An 18137-nucleotide genomic window follows, 5' to 3' on the forward strand; every position below is an offset into this window, starting at 1 on the left:
TTTTCCAAGACACTTTTGGGAATCAAAGCAAGGGCCATCCAATAGACAGGGATGGCTTCTAACACTGATTTGGCCAAAACCAATCTTTCAACCCAAGAGAGCCATTTGTGATTCCAGTTCGAGAGCCTCTTCTCTAGTTTTGCAATGAGCTAGTGCCAATCTTCGATTTTGTAGAAGTTTGCCTTTAGATGAAAGCCTAAGTATTTCAGGCTTGCCTGAAAGGTCAAGATAACATATGGGAAAAAATATTTTATATTTAGAATGTCTTGGTATTCAACATTATGAATGGTTACTGATGATTTTGAAACATTGATGATCATACCAATAGCTCTACAAAATAACCCCAAAATAGCATGAAGGAATTTAAGATCATTCAAAGTGACATTACAAAAGATTAAAACATCATTGACAAAAAGAAGATGGGAGATGTGCAAGTTCTGAATAATTCTCATCCCTTGGAAATGTCCTCTTCTCTTTTCCACCTCAAGCATTCTACTCATCCCTTCAACAACAAGAAGAAAAAGAAGCAAAGTTAGAGGGCACCCCTGATGCAATCCTCTCTCAGCTTTAAAAAAGGGGAAAGTTGTCCCACTGATAAGGACTGCAAATGATACTGAGGACATGCATCCCATAATCCAATTAATGAAAGGAAATTCAAACCCAACCTAAGTGAGAATAAGGCAGATGAAGAGTTAGCTCACACAGTTATAGGCGTTGGATAAGTCTAGCTTGAAAATCACCCCCTTCGAATTCTTAGTCTAGATGTTGTGTAATTCTTCTTGGGTCACCCTATAGCTTCATAGATTTGTGTACCATCTAGGAAGCTGAACTGTTCACGGGAAATAAATTGGGAAAGGATATGTTTAATCCTCATGGAAATCACTTTGACAATGATTTTGTAGATGCAATTACAAAGAGAGATAGGTCTGAAATCTTCAAAGGTGGAAGTGTTAGTATATTTTTGGATCAGGGCGATGAAAGTTGAATTGAAAGCTATAAGAATGTGTCCCTCCCACCTGGATTCATTAACTACCTGCAAGAGGTCCTCACCAAGGCGATCAAAGAATTATTGAAAAAAATTGATAATCCACCCATCACGATCAAGACTCTTGTCTTTCTGGAAACTGGATAAGACACCTTTGAGTTCATCAACAGAAACTTCCTCCTTCAGATTCAGGATTTCCTCCTCAACCACAAACCTAGGAATGTGGTATGCAACTCTAAGAACTTTGACAATCGTGGTTCCCTTGATTGTAGAAAATAAACCTTGAAAGTGATCATTTCCTAGTTTTTACAAACCATCGAAATCTGACACCTCCCTTCCAAGGGGGTCTTTTAGCTTCCATATAGCATTTACCATCCTCTGATTCTTGGCATATGCTTGGAAGAATCTAGTGTTTTCATCCCCTTTCTTAAGCCAAATGGCTCTAATTTTTAGCCTCCATTCCACTTCTTTTACAACCAGAAGATCCTTCCTTCTTGTGAAAAGCCTTCCTAATTCTTACCTAGAATCATGGTCACCAAATCATTTATCTAATGATTTTGAAATAAGAAGAAGCTGTTTTTTAATTTTTCACAATCCCCCCTCCTCCTTGATTTTCTTCTAATAAGACCAAGTCTTTGTTAGGGATTTTATGTGTTTCAAATTAGAAGCAAATGGTTGCGTTGTTCAAGAGTGTACACTTGCATCAAATGGCCTCCAATTTTATTTTACTAGGGATAGGAAGGATTTTTCTTTGAGCCACTCAACATTTAATTTCAAAGGACTAGTCAACTTTGGGAAGTCCCTTTTAACTCCATGATGATAGGTCAGTGATCCAAAGCACCCCCAACCCCCACCCAATGTCAAAGAAGGTTGAGATGAGTCACGAGGGCATCAAAATTTAGGAATTTTTCTATATGTTCGCCACTCTATCATCCCCGACCCTATGGTTCCTCCAAGTGGGCTTCAGTCGGATAGGATGCATATCTATCTGGTTTGGTCTGCGCACCACAAGATTCAATAGCACCAATGGAGAAATTGAGATCTCCTCCCATAATTAAGTCATTTCTCTTTGCGATTGAGGAATTGAAGAGCCTAGTCCAAAACCCACCTGGTCTTCATGCATCTAATAAATGTTTAGAAATATGAAACTCCTCCCCAATTCCATTGATAATCCTTCCATCCCAAGACCACAGGGGATACTCCATATGTTATTAGCCTGTATTTCTAAAGAAAATTCATAGTACAATCCTATTCCCCCAGTGTTTTCTACAAAAAAAAAACCTCAGTATGCTACACTTGAATGAGTCTTTTAAGAGCAAGATTTTTGAGGGGCCTTGCTAACCCACGAAAATTGAAAGAGACTACAATCATTGTCTCAAACCACACTGGGCCTTCAAAGCTCTAAGTGCTAGGTCCATGGATGATTGCTTTCCATATACTAATTCCTCCCTAGCTCTGGCTTGGGCAAGGGATATGTTTCATTTTCTGGCTTGGGCAAGGGAGGGGCGAGCTAGGAATAAGACTAAGACCCCCGGGGGATGGTCAGGAAAAGGGTTGATTTGTCTCGATATGCAGTTATATCAAATGAAATTTAAAGTGGGTCCTCTAGGAGATTCAGAGTTTCAGGTTAAAGAGGGGGCATCATTTTCCCCAGCTACATTTGGCATGAAACCGGAAGCCATTTGCAAAATAAAGGGTGGAGGTGGAAATAGGGACACTCTCGACACAAAAAAGCATGGATCACTTTCCATGTTGAGATCCAAAGTAGAAAACAGAGAAGCAAGAAACAAACTTGAGGATAAGGGAAAATAAGTACCATGTGAGGTACCCCGTGAGAAGGATCATTGACCTTGATCATTGTTGCAGCCGAAATAGAAGAACATCCCGCTTCAGGTACAAGCCTGGGAGGCACCAAGTTTGATTCCTGTGGAGCGCCTTCCGACACCCCGACATCCTTTGAAACCTCAACCATTTTGATCTGTTGCACACCATCAATATGAGCACCCTCCCCCAAGCTCGTCGGTGTAGGGTTCCTTCCCGTTAGATCTGAAGCTTGCCCCAACTTCATTTGTACCCACACAATCATTTTTACTGAACTGGGAGCGATGACATCATTCCATTTTGGATCTCCCAAACCTGCTAAGCCACCAATATTCCTCAAGTTCTTATTAGGTCTCAACACAATCTACTTGGGGTTTAAAGGAAAAGAGTAGTTGCTAGCCAAATGTTTGCATTTATGGAACCTGTTACATCTGAATGGAATCCCTTCATAATCTGGCTCCACTAACCACTCCTCTTTACCGATGCTCGCAATTTCATAAAGCTTCTAGGTCAAGTCTAGATTTACAAGTATTATGGCCACTAGGAAATCCTTGGTTTCCTTATAAGGGTAGTTTTCTGCTAAAAATCTTCCAAGGGTGTTCCCTATGTTGGTGAATCTTTGCGTATTCCACATATGTACAGACAAACCCACAAGATGGACCCATACTAGCATAATGTCCATTTTCTCCTGCCAAGCATCGAACATGGGAGTCCATGGTTTGAAAGAAACAAGAGTGGTTTCAATGAACCATACCTCCTTTTCTATCTCCTCAGCATCCTCCCTAGACTAAGATATGAGCTGAATCCAACCATTGACCAAACGGTGGACCTCAGGAGCGGTTGTAACCTTTCCATTAATGTTTAGGTCACACCACTTCTCTAGGGTAACAATGTTGAGAATCCTTTTTCTAACCCTTCCAACCAAATATTTTTCCACCATCTCCATAGCTTCAGACATTTCCATGTCATCACCAACACAGAGGCAATATTGTATACAACCATCTTCACTCTTCAATATGTTTTCTTTCTTTTTCCCCTTCTTTGAACTCCTTTTCCCACCACCCTAAACCTGTGGAAAACCTACTCTTCACCTTTAGAACACTCCACAGCGGTCGAAGGAAGGGTTTCTCCTTGAAATGCAGGCAACTACTGAGTACCAATCTCCACCGGACAGGGATTTCTACCCACTTTTTTCCAAAAGGGGAAAGCTTCAGAACCCACACCCTCATGCTTGCTGAGTCGCTAACGATCTAATGTGAAAACCCCTTGACTTTCCATGGCTCCCTCACCTGCTTCATTGGGGAGAGTACCGCGAGATCCAAATATGTCTGAAATATCCCCCTAGCTCAAAGGAAAATTGACCCCTTTTCTCACAGTCGTAATTTTTCTTCACAAAAACCTACCTTCAGAAACACTGCCTTAGATAGGGGGTAAATGGAAAAAGCACTTAGAGTGTCCGACTGAGGATGAAATACCTGACAATAAATCTAAGCATGCAGAGGAAATGACTGGCTCCTTGAGGGATTCAATGGCATGCGCGACGGAATCGGGAGATGAGTCCAATTGTAGGTGAAAACACCAACCTGAAAGCAAGTTTAAATCCTCAACCAAGCTCACAGCCCCAGAAAAAACTGGCTTGGAAAACATGGACCCCTCCATTGGACTTTTTGGTTTATATTCCACAAGGTCCAAATCCATCTGCATCATAACAAAAGATGCCAACTCAGCAAAAAACAATGAATAAGGAAAAAAATCAAAGGCACAAGGAATACCGGGAGATGGGAAACAGTCCAGGAAAAAACTCAGTGAAAACCTTAATGGTGAAAATCGAAGCGGCTATGCGTTGACTTGAAACCATAAGAGGTTAACAACTAAGAGAATGCACACCTGTCCAAATCTAAAGCACCACTAGGTGAGAGCCCTCCTGAATTAATGGTGTCTCGTAGTAAAACCTAGCCTCCTTTGATGCATTCAAACCCTAACCACCTAAAAATTGCCCTCCCCCTCCTAGTACAACCATATCAATCATATAATTATCGCATTAAATAAATAATCATCACTTTTTCAAACCAAAAAAATCATATATAATAACAACTTTTGTATTATGACAAGATTGATGACATATATGAGATGAATTGTTTGCTTTCTAAATTTTGAGTAGACACCATGAAATCCATAGTTGTCAAAGATGTGTTTTGCATATTAAGGGAAAAAGGTGAATAATTTCACTTACAGACATAGAATCTAAGTGATCGTACAAATTCAGAAAAATTAAAACACGTCAATGCAAAATACAAATGGGACAATTGAATCGGGATTCAGAATGGTGCGAATTTCCATCTTTTTCCACTTTGCATAGCCGTTTTCGCCGACCTTGTATGTATTCCGAGACAAAGTACAATATTCAAATATTATTAAAAACATTATGAATTATGGGTGTTCGTTTTTAGCCCTGACATTGTATTAAGGTAATGCACAAATATTTGTGCTTCTAATCTTTTGTTTATGTGAAGTAATTCAAAAAGGTTGATTATAGTTCGGCCTTAGACATGGTATGCTGTCGATATAATTTTTTTTATTAGATAAAATTGTCGATGTTTAGGGAAGATTGTTTTAAAGATGTTTTAGTTTGAAAAATGTACGTATATGAATGTAATCTTTGTGATTAAAAGTTTTGTATCACGGTATTAAGAATGAAAAAAAAATTAATAAATATTTATAGTGTTTTTATTTTAGTAAAATGACTTTATTAATGTAGTATTTATTTCTTGTAATTTTCTATAAATATAGTTCATATTTTATTTTTAAAATAAATTTATCAAAAAATTAGTAAAATAATTTAAAAAATTAACGTTCAACAAAATATCACATTTCAACTTTTAAAAATTATTCTGGTCCATGCGAATAGATTTGTTGTAGCTCAAAAAAATAGTTTTGAGATTTGAGATGGTATAAGATATTATGTTATTGATGCTTTTATTTTCATGCATAACCACACATCATGAATTATTTCTTTTTGTGAATATGGTGGGCAACCTATCAAGATTTTTAAATATTCAACAAAATATTTACATTATTAATTTTTTATTCTTTTAAATATTTGTTTAACAAGTTTATTTATGCAAATATTATTCTTATAATGAATAAAGTGTTTTATTTGATGTTTAATAAAATAATTCATATAAATTATTTTTATTAGAGGGAAGTAGTTTTGACATTATTTTTATTATATATATATATATATATAATAATTTTGAAAATTGATTGTTCAATAAAATATTTATTATTTATAAAAAAATATTTATTATTTAATTTTATAAATATAGTATTAAGTTTTTGAAAGTGGATAAATTACTTCAAATTTTTGAAGTAAAATGAAAAGAAGAATAGATGATTAATATCAAATCATTATTTTTTTAATTATTATTTTATCTCAATAAAATATTTATATTCAATTTAATAATTTAATAATTTGTTCACTATTTAAAAATGTCTTTTTCTATACCATTTATTTAATAAAATATTATAATATCAAAATATAAAATATTTTTATTAAAATATTATTTATTTATTAAATATAAATTATTTATCAATTTAATATTTAATCAAATATATATTATGAATTATGTAGTATTTCTATCATTTATCCAATAAATGTGTGAAAATTTAAACAAATATTTCTTAATTATAAGGTTAAGATATATACGTTTATCCTAAAATGAATAAATATTTTTAATTTAATAGTATATATATATATATATATATATATATATATATATATATATATATATATAATGATGGTGGTGGTGGTTAATGTCCATTAAGACCAAACTTTGGTCTATCGTGTTAGCGCTTGAAATTTCACCTCAGGCTGAGAAAGGCAAACTCCAAGGCAACATCAAACCACTTAGCCTCGTAGCTAGCCCTACGGGGCAGGAGAGGGCTCTCTCCGGTATATCTCGGAAAAGATCTTCAAAGGGCGGAGATAACCAATAAAGAACACTGATTTTAGGCTAGTAAACTGATAAAAGGTTTGATTTGAGATTTTTAGGATTTTGGTGGAAAATCGGGGAAAGGCAATTTTGGGTGCGGGGATTGGACACAGTTTTCGCAGGGGGCTCTTTGGGGCAAGATAGGAGATTGTATTGATGCCTTTGAAAGAGTTGGATGGATGAGAATGACTGGTGAGGAGCTAAGGAGAGCAAACAATCACCTTGAATTCTCCTTAAACAGATGAAAACATTGATATTAAGCAAACTTAAAAGCAGAGCATGGCAATCATGAATTCTACTTTAACACTTCATTTGCCTAATTTGCAGAAGATGATTCACATAAAAAACTTACAAGTACAAAGAGAAACACACCATCAATACATGTAACCACATGAATCCCAAAAAGGACTGCAAAACCCTGGTCTTTCTTCCTTTGCCAAAATTGCAGAGATACAATGAGTAATACAATAGAAGCTTTCTTCCTCAAGAGTCCAACCATGAAAATGACCAAGAAAGTACATAATATAGGCAATCTAACATCTTTCCTTGCCTCTAGGGGTCGAGCTCACTATCCTAGGAGCTGTTTTAACCAATTCTAAACTGAGCACTGAAAACTAGGCAGTTAAAACAACTTGCCTCTATAAGCTAGGAAACCAATTCATTCATTAAATTTTTGCCTATCTCATGAATGAATCTTCTAGAAGAGATAAATGAGTGTCAAAATATCATAAAATTACATCATTTACAACAAGGAGGATCAAAATCCACTCCAAAAAGTCAAATCCAGTCAAAACTGCGTTTTGCTGAGCTGTAGGTGCATTTCTGTGAAAATTGCCCAACGCGTAGCGCCCTGATTCTGAACGCGTAGCGCGCCTTTGGAGCAACTTTTGAGGCACTTCCAGGTGTTCAAATGAGGCAAAAGTGGGCTTGTTGGAAAGGTCTGGATGTCTACTTTCCACCCCAAGTGGAATTTCTAAATGTGGTGTCCATTTTCCCCTCCAAAATTTCAATCTCCCAAGACTGCTTCCTGTGTGTCAAAAAAGTGGCAGAAAGTCATTTTTTGCTTGTTTTTTGACCTTCTGGAGGCTCAAAACTTGGTGAAATTTCTTGGCAATTGCTGAGCAAGTGTATTTTTGCATGACAAATCCAAAAATGCTGAGTTTTCCTGAAATGGAGTTGCCCATCTTAAGGGTCGCGCGCGGCGCGCTACGCGTTCAGAGCAAAAACCTGTGTGTGGCACAAAAAATTCACAATTGACAAAATTTTCTCCAAATTTCTTGAAATTTGGGCTGGGAGTCCCCAATCAAGTACCATGCTTAGTCAAAGAGGCTTTGGCCAAAATTTGGAGTGGATCGGGCCTGTTCCGTCGTTTTAGTGCCTTGGCCAACCTCCTTGGATCTGGCGATTGTATTTTTAAAATTTCTTTAAAACCATGACACATGTGCAAAAAGTGAAGGAGGTTTTTCTTCCTTGGCCTGTTGTGGACAAAAACCTCTCTCAGGTTTCCCAAATTCATCTTTGATTGCTCTGAAACATCTTTTGAGTGAAACTGATCCTGATGTGTGAAACAAGGAATTTCGTGGAAATGAAGCGAAATGAAGGGGATATGGGGCTTATAAATTCTTGGGGAAATTTTTGGGAGTGGGGAGGGATGTTAGGAAGCAGGGGAAAGTGGAATCTCAGAGATTGAGTGAGGGGAAGGGGTCCAAAAGGGCAAAACACAGGCCCAACCTAGAAAATTGCCAGGTTGTAGCTAGAAACTAGGGTTTGTGCGAAAATGAGGAATTTGGGGAATCTCAGTGATGGGAAGCATTTGGTAAGGTACTTTAAGGATAGGGGAAGGTGTATGAACATCAGGAATCAAGTTTTGCCGATGATTTGACCGTCCAAGAGAAATTGCCTTCAAAACCCTATGAGAGGGAAATGACCTTACCTAGGCGCAACTGAAGCATGAACAAGGTGTAAAATGACTCATTAGACACTGACATGATAATGAAAACCCTATGAATGATGATAGACTTAGCAGAATGATGACATGGACCGACATTTGGACAACTTTAGAAGGAGTGAAAGCAAACCCTAGACCTAATGCCTAGTGACCAAATTTTGCTTGAAGACTCTTTGAAATGACAAAATTTGACCTTGACACTTCAAAATCACTTTGTAAGAGCATATTTGATCACTGGAGGAAGGCTGGAAAGACTGACACTAACATATCGGACCTAAAGAAATGAATTATTTAGTTTGATTTAAGATTTTATTCCTATGCTCAAAAAGCTTGGAGAGAAGCCTCTCGAGCTCACTGTAATTTTGACAACTTAAAAGGCTAGGAAGGCCAGTATTGCAACAAAGATTTTGAAACTTAGATCTCATGTGGTTGTACGCGAGGCACTCTAAGAGGAAGTGATTTTCACCCTCAATGTTCGTATCCTTACAAAGATGGCAGAACCTTTCCATCCATGGAGTTTTAGGAACTGCCCAATGACCCGTTTCACTATGGATCTCATGAGAGTTCATTCTAATCTTGGCTATATTAATTTTCTTCTTTGAGCTAGTTAATAAAGAGAGATACTTTTGATCTTCTAGGGTGGGGTTGATGACCTCCTTATAATATCTTAATTTTCTTTTAGCTGCTAAATCTTTCTAACACCACATTTTTTCTTTGAACTTAGAAGTAACAATATTTTTAATGTTATTAATATTTTGCAATGCAACATTCTCGTCGATCTCCCAATGGTTTAACCAGGCCCTGGTGTCTTTATACCAACCTCGTTTGAGCCTTAGGTGGTTTTGGCTGGAATTTAAAGATAGCTTAGGACGTCTATGGTATCCTATGTTATTGAGTGTGTGCTTGTACAACAGAAGCCTAGTCATAGCTAGGCTCTCGATAGGGGAAAGACCCACTTCTATAAGGAAAATAGGATAGGGTGTGTTTCTTTTAATTTTGAGGTTATACGTTATAAAACGCTTCTAGATTTGCTCAATCTTTCTCCAGGATTCTCTAGAGATGCTACAACCCCAAACCTCACATCCATATAAGATAACCAGAGTGACTAAAGTTTCAAAGAGGAACTTCTTTCTATCCCACATTACAAGGCTTGTCATTTTACAATTATTTTCAAGACCAAAATAAGCTTTCCATCCCCCATTAATCCTTTTCTCAATGCTATAGTTCCAGTTGAGCTTGTGATGAATATCAACTCCTAGGTACTTGTAGGAAGACACTTGCTCCAAGTTACTATTGTCATACCTAAAATTAGCATAAGTGTCCTTCTTGGATTTGATAATCATAACTTTTGTTTTGTCAGTGTTAACAATCATACCCATGGTAGAGCATAAATCCTTAAGAAGTATAAGTTGCTTATCAAGATCAGATGGGCACCTTGCGAGAAGAAGAATATCGTCAGCATAGAGAAGAAGGATGATGACTATCCCAGCTAATATCATGGCAGCACATCCTGATTCCTCTAAACAACCTTCTAGCTTGTCGATGTAAATGAAAAATAGGGTAGGGGAGAGGGGGAAACCTTGTTTAAATCTGATATTACACTTAATATCATTCGACCACCCTTCATTGCTCTTTAACTTGGCAATTACATTCTCGTATAACCTTATAGCGACAGCTCTCAACTCAAAAGGAACCTTTAGCTCTTCTAATATGTTCCAAAGGTTGTTTCTAGGAACCGTATTCAAAGCCTTTCTAAAGTCCACAAAGCAACAAAAGAAATTGGATTTATCATTGCGACATTCCTCCACAATGATCCTAAGCGTAACGAGGTGGTTTGTTGTTGAGTGCTGCTTTCTAAAACCTGCTTGGTCTTTAGCCCACTTACCTTCACTTTCAAGCCATATGCTCAACTTCCTTTCCAAAATAATACCTTATAACTTGGATAGGAGAGGGCTGATCATAATTGTCCGATAATTAGAGGGGTTATTTGTATCCCCACTTTATAAATAGGGATAATGAGGCTTTGAGTCCATGGTTTAGGGAACCCTTGCTTGACCGTTTGATTGAAAAGCTTGTGAATGTGGGGGATGAGGATAAGACCTCCAATTTTTTGGATTACCACCTGGTAACCTTCAATGTGCTTAGCTTTCCCATTAGCCAAGCGATTAACCCCAAAATCAATGTCTTCTAATGAGAAAACTTCTTTCGTTGTGAGTAGGGTTTCAAAGTTATCCATGAAATTTGGAGATTCATAAAGCTTTTTAAGATAGGAATTCTAGTTGTGTAAAGTAATTTTATTATTATCTTTAGTTTTCCTAGTTAGAATCTGCCTCCAGAATTTCTTAGGAGCTACCTTAGAGAGGTGTAAGAGATTCTCTTGTCTTTTACGAATATACTGCCTTTTTTTCCTTTTAGTTAGGTCTTTGTATATTTTTATCTTGCCAATTTTAAGAGATTCATGAACAACTTCCTTAATTGCTCTCCTCGCACTTTTACAATCTTTGCCATACCATGGGTTGGTTTTACTATTTCTTTTGTTACTTGAAACTTCAATTGAGAACTTGTTAATAAAATATGAGAGGGTTGTAGTAAAATTATGATAGAGATCTTCTATGTTGTCTATACTAGATAAAGGAAGCAAATTAGTTTTTAATTCATTTAGAAAGAGATCTTTTTTATTTTTATCAAAGATTAATTTCATTTGGCTATAAGGATTATCTTCTATGGGACCCTTATGCATGACAAAATTGAGAGTTATAAGTAAAGGCCTATGATTAGAGTCAGCCTCGTGTTCGTTTAAGATGTCAAAATTTTTTATTTCGTTGTATAGAGGGAGATTGGAGATAACATAGTCTACCACGCTACTACCAAGCCCATGGATGTAGGTCATCTGGCTAGAATTGGGCCACTTCTTTAGACTGTTGCAAATCATGAGATCCTGAGCTCTACAAAGCTTAACTAGCTCCGACCCAAAAAAATTCTCCCTGAGGTCTTCAGAGCTCCTTTTATACCGGTTAGCGATAGGAAGGCCATCGTCTAACCAAAGACGATTAGGGTTGGAATGATTGCTTAGAAGAATAGCTTGGTTACTTGAAGTCACCCATTAAAAGGATATTGCCTTCATTCCTTAGGCTAGAAATATCATTCTCTAAACCATTATAAGGATTATTTTTATCTAGATTCTTTTTCTTATAGAAGTTAGAATTGATGGGGGGGAATAACAAATTGCTATGTAGGTATTTTTATCATTTATGTCAGTGATTTCTATCCAACTATATTGGTTGTAAGGGTCATTTTTATAAATCCTAGCATGGGAGAGATGTTCTTCTTAATGTAACAAGCTATACCCCAAATGCCTCTACGGGAGGATCGCTTATTCCAGGTAGACCATAAAGTAAAGCCATCTATGTTAGGGACCTTAGATTCTTCGTGCTCCCAGGTTTCAATAAGCAAAATAATATCAACATCATTCAAGATCCAACTTAGCTTGGGGCCTTTGTTCCATGGAAAGCCCCGACAGTTCCAAGAAAGAATCCGGAGCATGTTGAATTGCTATTTATTATTATCTTTTTGGTTTCTATCTCGAATAATGAATTTTCTATTTCTGATTATTGCCCATTTTCCTTCCTTCCTACCTTCCTTTACCTTTTGAACCTCCTTTCTCAATTCTGCTTGATCTTCTGGAATGAGATCTTCATTTATAAATATTCCCGTTCCTTTTAGACTTGAGGTTTTACTAAGTACATCATACTTATGGTCAGTACGGCTCACCTTTATTCGGATCAGCCTTGCTTTATTCTCAGTTAGTTTCCCTAACCTTGTTGCTTCTGTGAGACATGTTGTTTCAATTTGTAATATGTTATGTAATTCTGTCTGGGCTATGGCTAAAGTATCCTCATCTACCTCCTCTTTCAAACCAAAGATTATAAGGTTCAAGGCCCTTTTGTTATGTTCATGGTCTAATTCTATCAATTTTTTCATTTCATCTTTAATTGGTTTGATATCTAATTTACCTGCCACACTATTTAGGGTGAGGCGGCTATTAACTTTTTCTTCTAGCTCTTTAATCATGTCCTTCATTTTAAGACTCTCTAAAGTATCATAATCTACTTGCTGGGATGTTTGGTTCGTATCTTGGTTTTTGTTTTTCTATAACCTGCAAACTAGTATATATATATATATATATATATATATATATATATATATATATATATATATATATAATTTAATAGTATTCACATTATATATATATATAGATATGGATAGATAAAATAATATATATTATTAGCAAAATTCGGCAATACAATTTAAGATTTTTTATGTTGTTTAAAATACATTTTCGAATATATAAATGGATTCAACACCCAAAAAAAACCTCTTGGCACTCAAATTCTGGAGATTAAACAATTTAAACTCATTTTTTTAAAATTATGTGCGATATTTTGATTAAAATAACAAAAACAATATTCTCAAAAACCAATTCATCTATAAGTTAGACTACACAATTAATATTTTCTTATAATTAAATTCATCACAATCCAATAAAATTTACAAAGTGATAATATTTTAATCTTTTAGAATAATCAAATAAAATAAAATAATTATCTAACCATGATTATTTTTTCATTGTCTAAATCAAACCCTGATAATGAACTTTGATTATTTAATTTTAATAAAAATATTATTGTCTAAAGTTTAAAATTTTTTAGATTTAAACATCATTAAAATTAAATTTCTCCTTTATTTAAATTATGTAATTTTTTTAATCATTTTATTTTTTAATTTTAATAAAAATATTATTATTTAAAATTTAAAATTTCAATGGTTTAACCATCATTAAAATTTAATTTCTACTCATTATATAACATTTTTTTAATCATTTTATTAAGCGAATACATATAGTAATAGATAGGGACTAATAATTAGGGAATATGTGTGAGCGGGCGATACCAAATGAAACGCGATTAACTGAAGGAACAACAGACGATGGATGGAATAATATCTAATTCATGAAATAATAGATTTGGCTTAATAAAAATGCTACTTATCGAACCCAATGGAATATGCCTCAGACCCCCACGAGGTTTTTTCTTTCTTAAATGTGTGAGTACCGTTCAAGAATTTCTTAGATATATCTTCACTATTAGCAACATGATACTTAATGGAAAGAGGCTATGTGAATAATGGCTCAATAACAAGGTATCCCTAGCTTAGTAATCCTCCTTTACAACATAATATTATTTGATTGCTTCCTACTATTTTTATAAAATAGTTTTTCCTCTAACTTGATCGCTTCATATTTGGAGTTTTTTTAGATTCTTTATTATAAAGAACATGATGTAGGGTGACATAGCCATTTTTGGAAGTGGTTAATTAATTGTACAATAGAGTATCTAGCTATATACATGTTTTCTTTAATTTATATAATTTCCTAATTGGAAAAACTTTTGTAATCATCAACTTTCATGCTATTGGAATTGTTCTTATGTGTTTTAGATTGTCCACCTTTGTCATCATTTAAGGACATAATTCCTTTTTTGATAGGGGTAGTGGCATGTCAAAAATCCTATAAATTTTTATGGGGATCATTCCCAATGCCACCCTATGAGAGTAAAAATATGAATGATCATGAATGGAGGTTCCTCTCATGTGAGAAAGAGATGACTATAATTTTACATTTCCTACAAACATTAAGGAACTACTACTTGGGAAAATAGTTTATAGTGAATATGAAAAATGTGGCAATAAGTTACTTGTTCATCCAACCAAATTTGTCACTAAGAAAGAACATTGGAAAAACTTCTTACTAAAATATGACATGACCATTATGTATTGACCATGCAAACTGAAAATAGCATTAAATGCTTTGAGTAGGAAGGTGTAGCATGCAACCTTAGAGGAGGAATCAATGAGTTGTGGGTTCCTATGGGTAGTTAAGCTCAAATTTTCAAAAACTTGTATGAAAATACCTAAGAGGGAGTGCACAACAATCTCATAGCTTTCAAAATCATGAAGTAGGTGATGGTGGGAAAAAATGAAATTATGTAAGGATAGTGGATGTCTTGAAATCAGTGATAAAGTATATGTGCCTAACTCATCTAATTTTCAAAAGGAATTGTTGAGCGAGTTCCATGATTTTCATTGGAAGGCTACCTAGGAAAATGAAGGATAAAGGAATTTCTAGAATGAGGTTACTATTGGGAACATATGAAGAAAAATAAGGAAGAATACATCCAAAACTCTCTCTCTCTCTCTCTCTCTCTCTTCATATCTATCTATCTCTTTCTCACTCCCTCCTTATCCCCCTTCCTCCCACTCTTTATCATCTCTCTATTGCCCTCTCTCTCCCTCTCTCCTTCCCATTCCTCTATTTCTCTATCCCTCCCTACCTCACTAAGTCCATTGTTCAAAACAACCCCCCTCCAAATCTCTCTCTCTCTCTAGCTTTGTCTCTCTCACCCTCCCTTTGTCCTTTTCTATCTCTACCTCGCTCACTTCCTCCCCCTCTCTCATTCTCTCTCTCTCTCTCTCTCTCTCTCTCTCTCTCTCTATTTTTGTCACCCTCCCTTTGTCCTTTTCTATATCTGCCTCCCTCACTTCCACCCCCTCTCTCATTTTCTTCCCTTATGTGCCATCTCACTATCTATCACCCTTCCTCTCTCTTCAACCTTGACTCTGTCCCTCTCTCTCTTCCTCTCCTCCTCCACTCTCACTCATTCTCATAATGTCTCTCTCTCCTCCCCCTCTCTCTATCTCATTCACCATATCCCCCTCCAACTTTTTCTCTCTCTTTCTCCACATGTCAACAAAAAGTATCTTTCTCCCTTCCCCTTCGGCTTCCCCTTCCCCACCCTTTTTCGTCCCTTCTCCACCCTCTTTCTTTTCCTATCTAAGGTTTTTACTCTCACTCACTCTCTCCCCTCACTCATCAACTCATTCTTGCCCATCCCCCTCTCTTTCATTAATAAGAATATTAAAATCATAATATTAACATTATATTAATATGTTTATATTAGTATTATTAATGTTAATATCATTAATAATAATATTTATTAATATTATTAACAAATGTTGCTACTATTATTATTAGTAATGCTACTAATATGCTTATAAGGTGACCAACGCTACTAATGTTAACACTACTAGTATGTTTATATTATTATTATTAATGTTAACATTATTAATAATAATATTTATTAATATTATTAACAATAATAATACTACTATTGAATACTATTAATATGGTATTCAAGATATTAAGATAATACTAAAGGTATAACATTTTTAGTATTAAATAATAATATTAATAATAATATGAATAATAAAATATTAATATTAAATGTTATTAGTAATCCAAATAAATTTGTAAAGTTATTAACATTTAACGTATTAACATAATAATATTAATACTAGTAGTTGTCTCTAAAGATGCAAAGGTACATCCAAAGAATGAAAAATTTAGAAAATTATCTCACCACACAAACCCACAAATAAAACCCGCGATTAGTGAATATAAGAAAACAAATATTTTTCTTTTCAAACTATTTATAAAAATACAAGTAAATCCAAGCATTTTGAAATGACTCGATCCAATCTAATTAGTTAAAATTAACAAAGTGACTATTGAATGAGCAATGAGTTAAAAGAAGTGGAAAAACATATAAAGCAACCATTTTTGTCCATCGAAAACTTCTTAGCAAATGTTTACCGCACAGAGATGCAAGATGGAGAGATTACCCAAAAAAAAATGCAATTAATGGAAATGTTTACCACACAGAGATGCAAGATGGAGAGATTACCCAAAAAAAATATGCAATTAATGGAAAGTGATTTAAAGTTTTATTATTACATCAAACACATATTAACGGAATTATACTTTTATCTTAGAAAAACCAAATAAATTCGTATTACTTTAGTTTTCAAATTTATTTCCGATGAAGTGTGAAACTAACCCTAACATTAACAGATTGGAAATCCAAAATATAGGCCCACAAAGTCAATTCAAAAATTTTAGTGCAGAGGATCCTCACATAATGATTATATCTATAACATAGCAATGCTCACTTCATATTCGAATAAAACAATCTTTTAAGGTAGGTTTTAATTCAAAAATTTTAGTGCAGAGGATCCTCACATAATGATTATATCTATAACATAGCAATGCTCACTTCAGATTCGAATAAAACAATCTTTTAAGGTAGGTTTTACTGCATTCTTAGTATAGAATACAATAAATGTTTTAAGATATATATTTTTAATTAAATATTTTGGGGAGGATTTAGTGTTTTCTTTATATTACATTATTTTAATTTAAATAAAATAAAAGAAAAAAAGAAAAGAAAAAAAAGCAAGAAAAAGAGCTTTGTACGAACACAAATGATTTCTTATTGAACTAATATATAATAGTTACAAAGGTTTGGATTCAAAATGTTGAGTGAAAGTAATATTTATAAATTTAGATAAAAGAAAACAATATCATGATGAATTGACAACTCATTCAGGACAACAGCTATTAAAAGAACCAAATGCACAAAAATTGGAAGATCTTGATACTCACATAAAAGGCCATTAAGAAAGTAAAGGCAAATTTCCCTTGACAAAAAAGTGAGGAGGATGCACATATAAACTGAATTGAATCCAAGAGAAGCAGTAAAGAGAATAGAGAGACATACAACAACACGAGGTAAAATCCATCATTAGATCTCTGCAACTACTACTCTTTGAGAATACACATTAAATCCATCAAGAAGAATTATATATATTAAGCAGTGGAATATAAAACCTGTAATTTTATTTTTCCAATATGGTGATGATTTTTGCTTGGTTTAGATATTTGACGTTTTTTTCCTTGAAAATGAATCCAAGGTTGGAGAATCTAATCCCAACCCCCTGTTAGGTTTCAAAACTGTCCCTCCAAGTGTCCCAGTTCAGTTTAAGTTAGTCGAGTTTAAGTTGAGTTGTAATACTTATTTAAATAAATCGATTTTTGGATTATGATTCTGAAAGCACAAATACAATTCTTTACGATTCTACTATAATGCAGAAAAAATTGAAATAAAACTTTAAAATGTTTGAGAAACAATGATTCTTTACTGCATCCTTTTTATCGACAGAGCATTAATAAAATGAAGCTGCTACCTCGAATAAATGGTTATGCATGATAGCTATGAACAACAATTCTTTATATGCGGCATTAAAATTAATTATTGTAAAGAATCATAAAACTGGATGCCCAAGAATATTTACCTCCAGCCATTGATGCTAAATACACTTCAGAAAACAAACTTTCTGCGAAGCTCTGAGGGAGTCTCTTTTGTTATTTTCCACAAAACCCACGCGCAACAACTCAGTCCAGCGCTTATGATTGCTTGCTGCTCTCTCCACAAACGTT

This window comes from Pinus tabuliformis, chromosome 5_2 (genome assembly GCF_031772625.1).
Source record: "Pinus tabuliformis cultivar Carrire ecotype Pingquan chromosome 5_2, CPIR1, whole genome shotgun sequence".
NCBI classification, from domain to species: Eukaryota; Viridiplantae; Streptophyta; class Pinopsida; order Pinales; family Pinaceae; genus Pinus; species Pinus tabuliformis.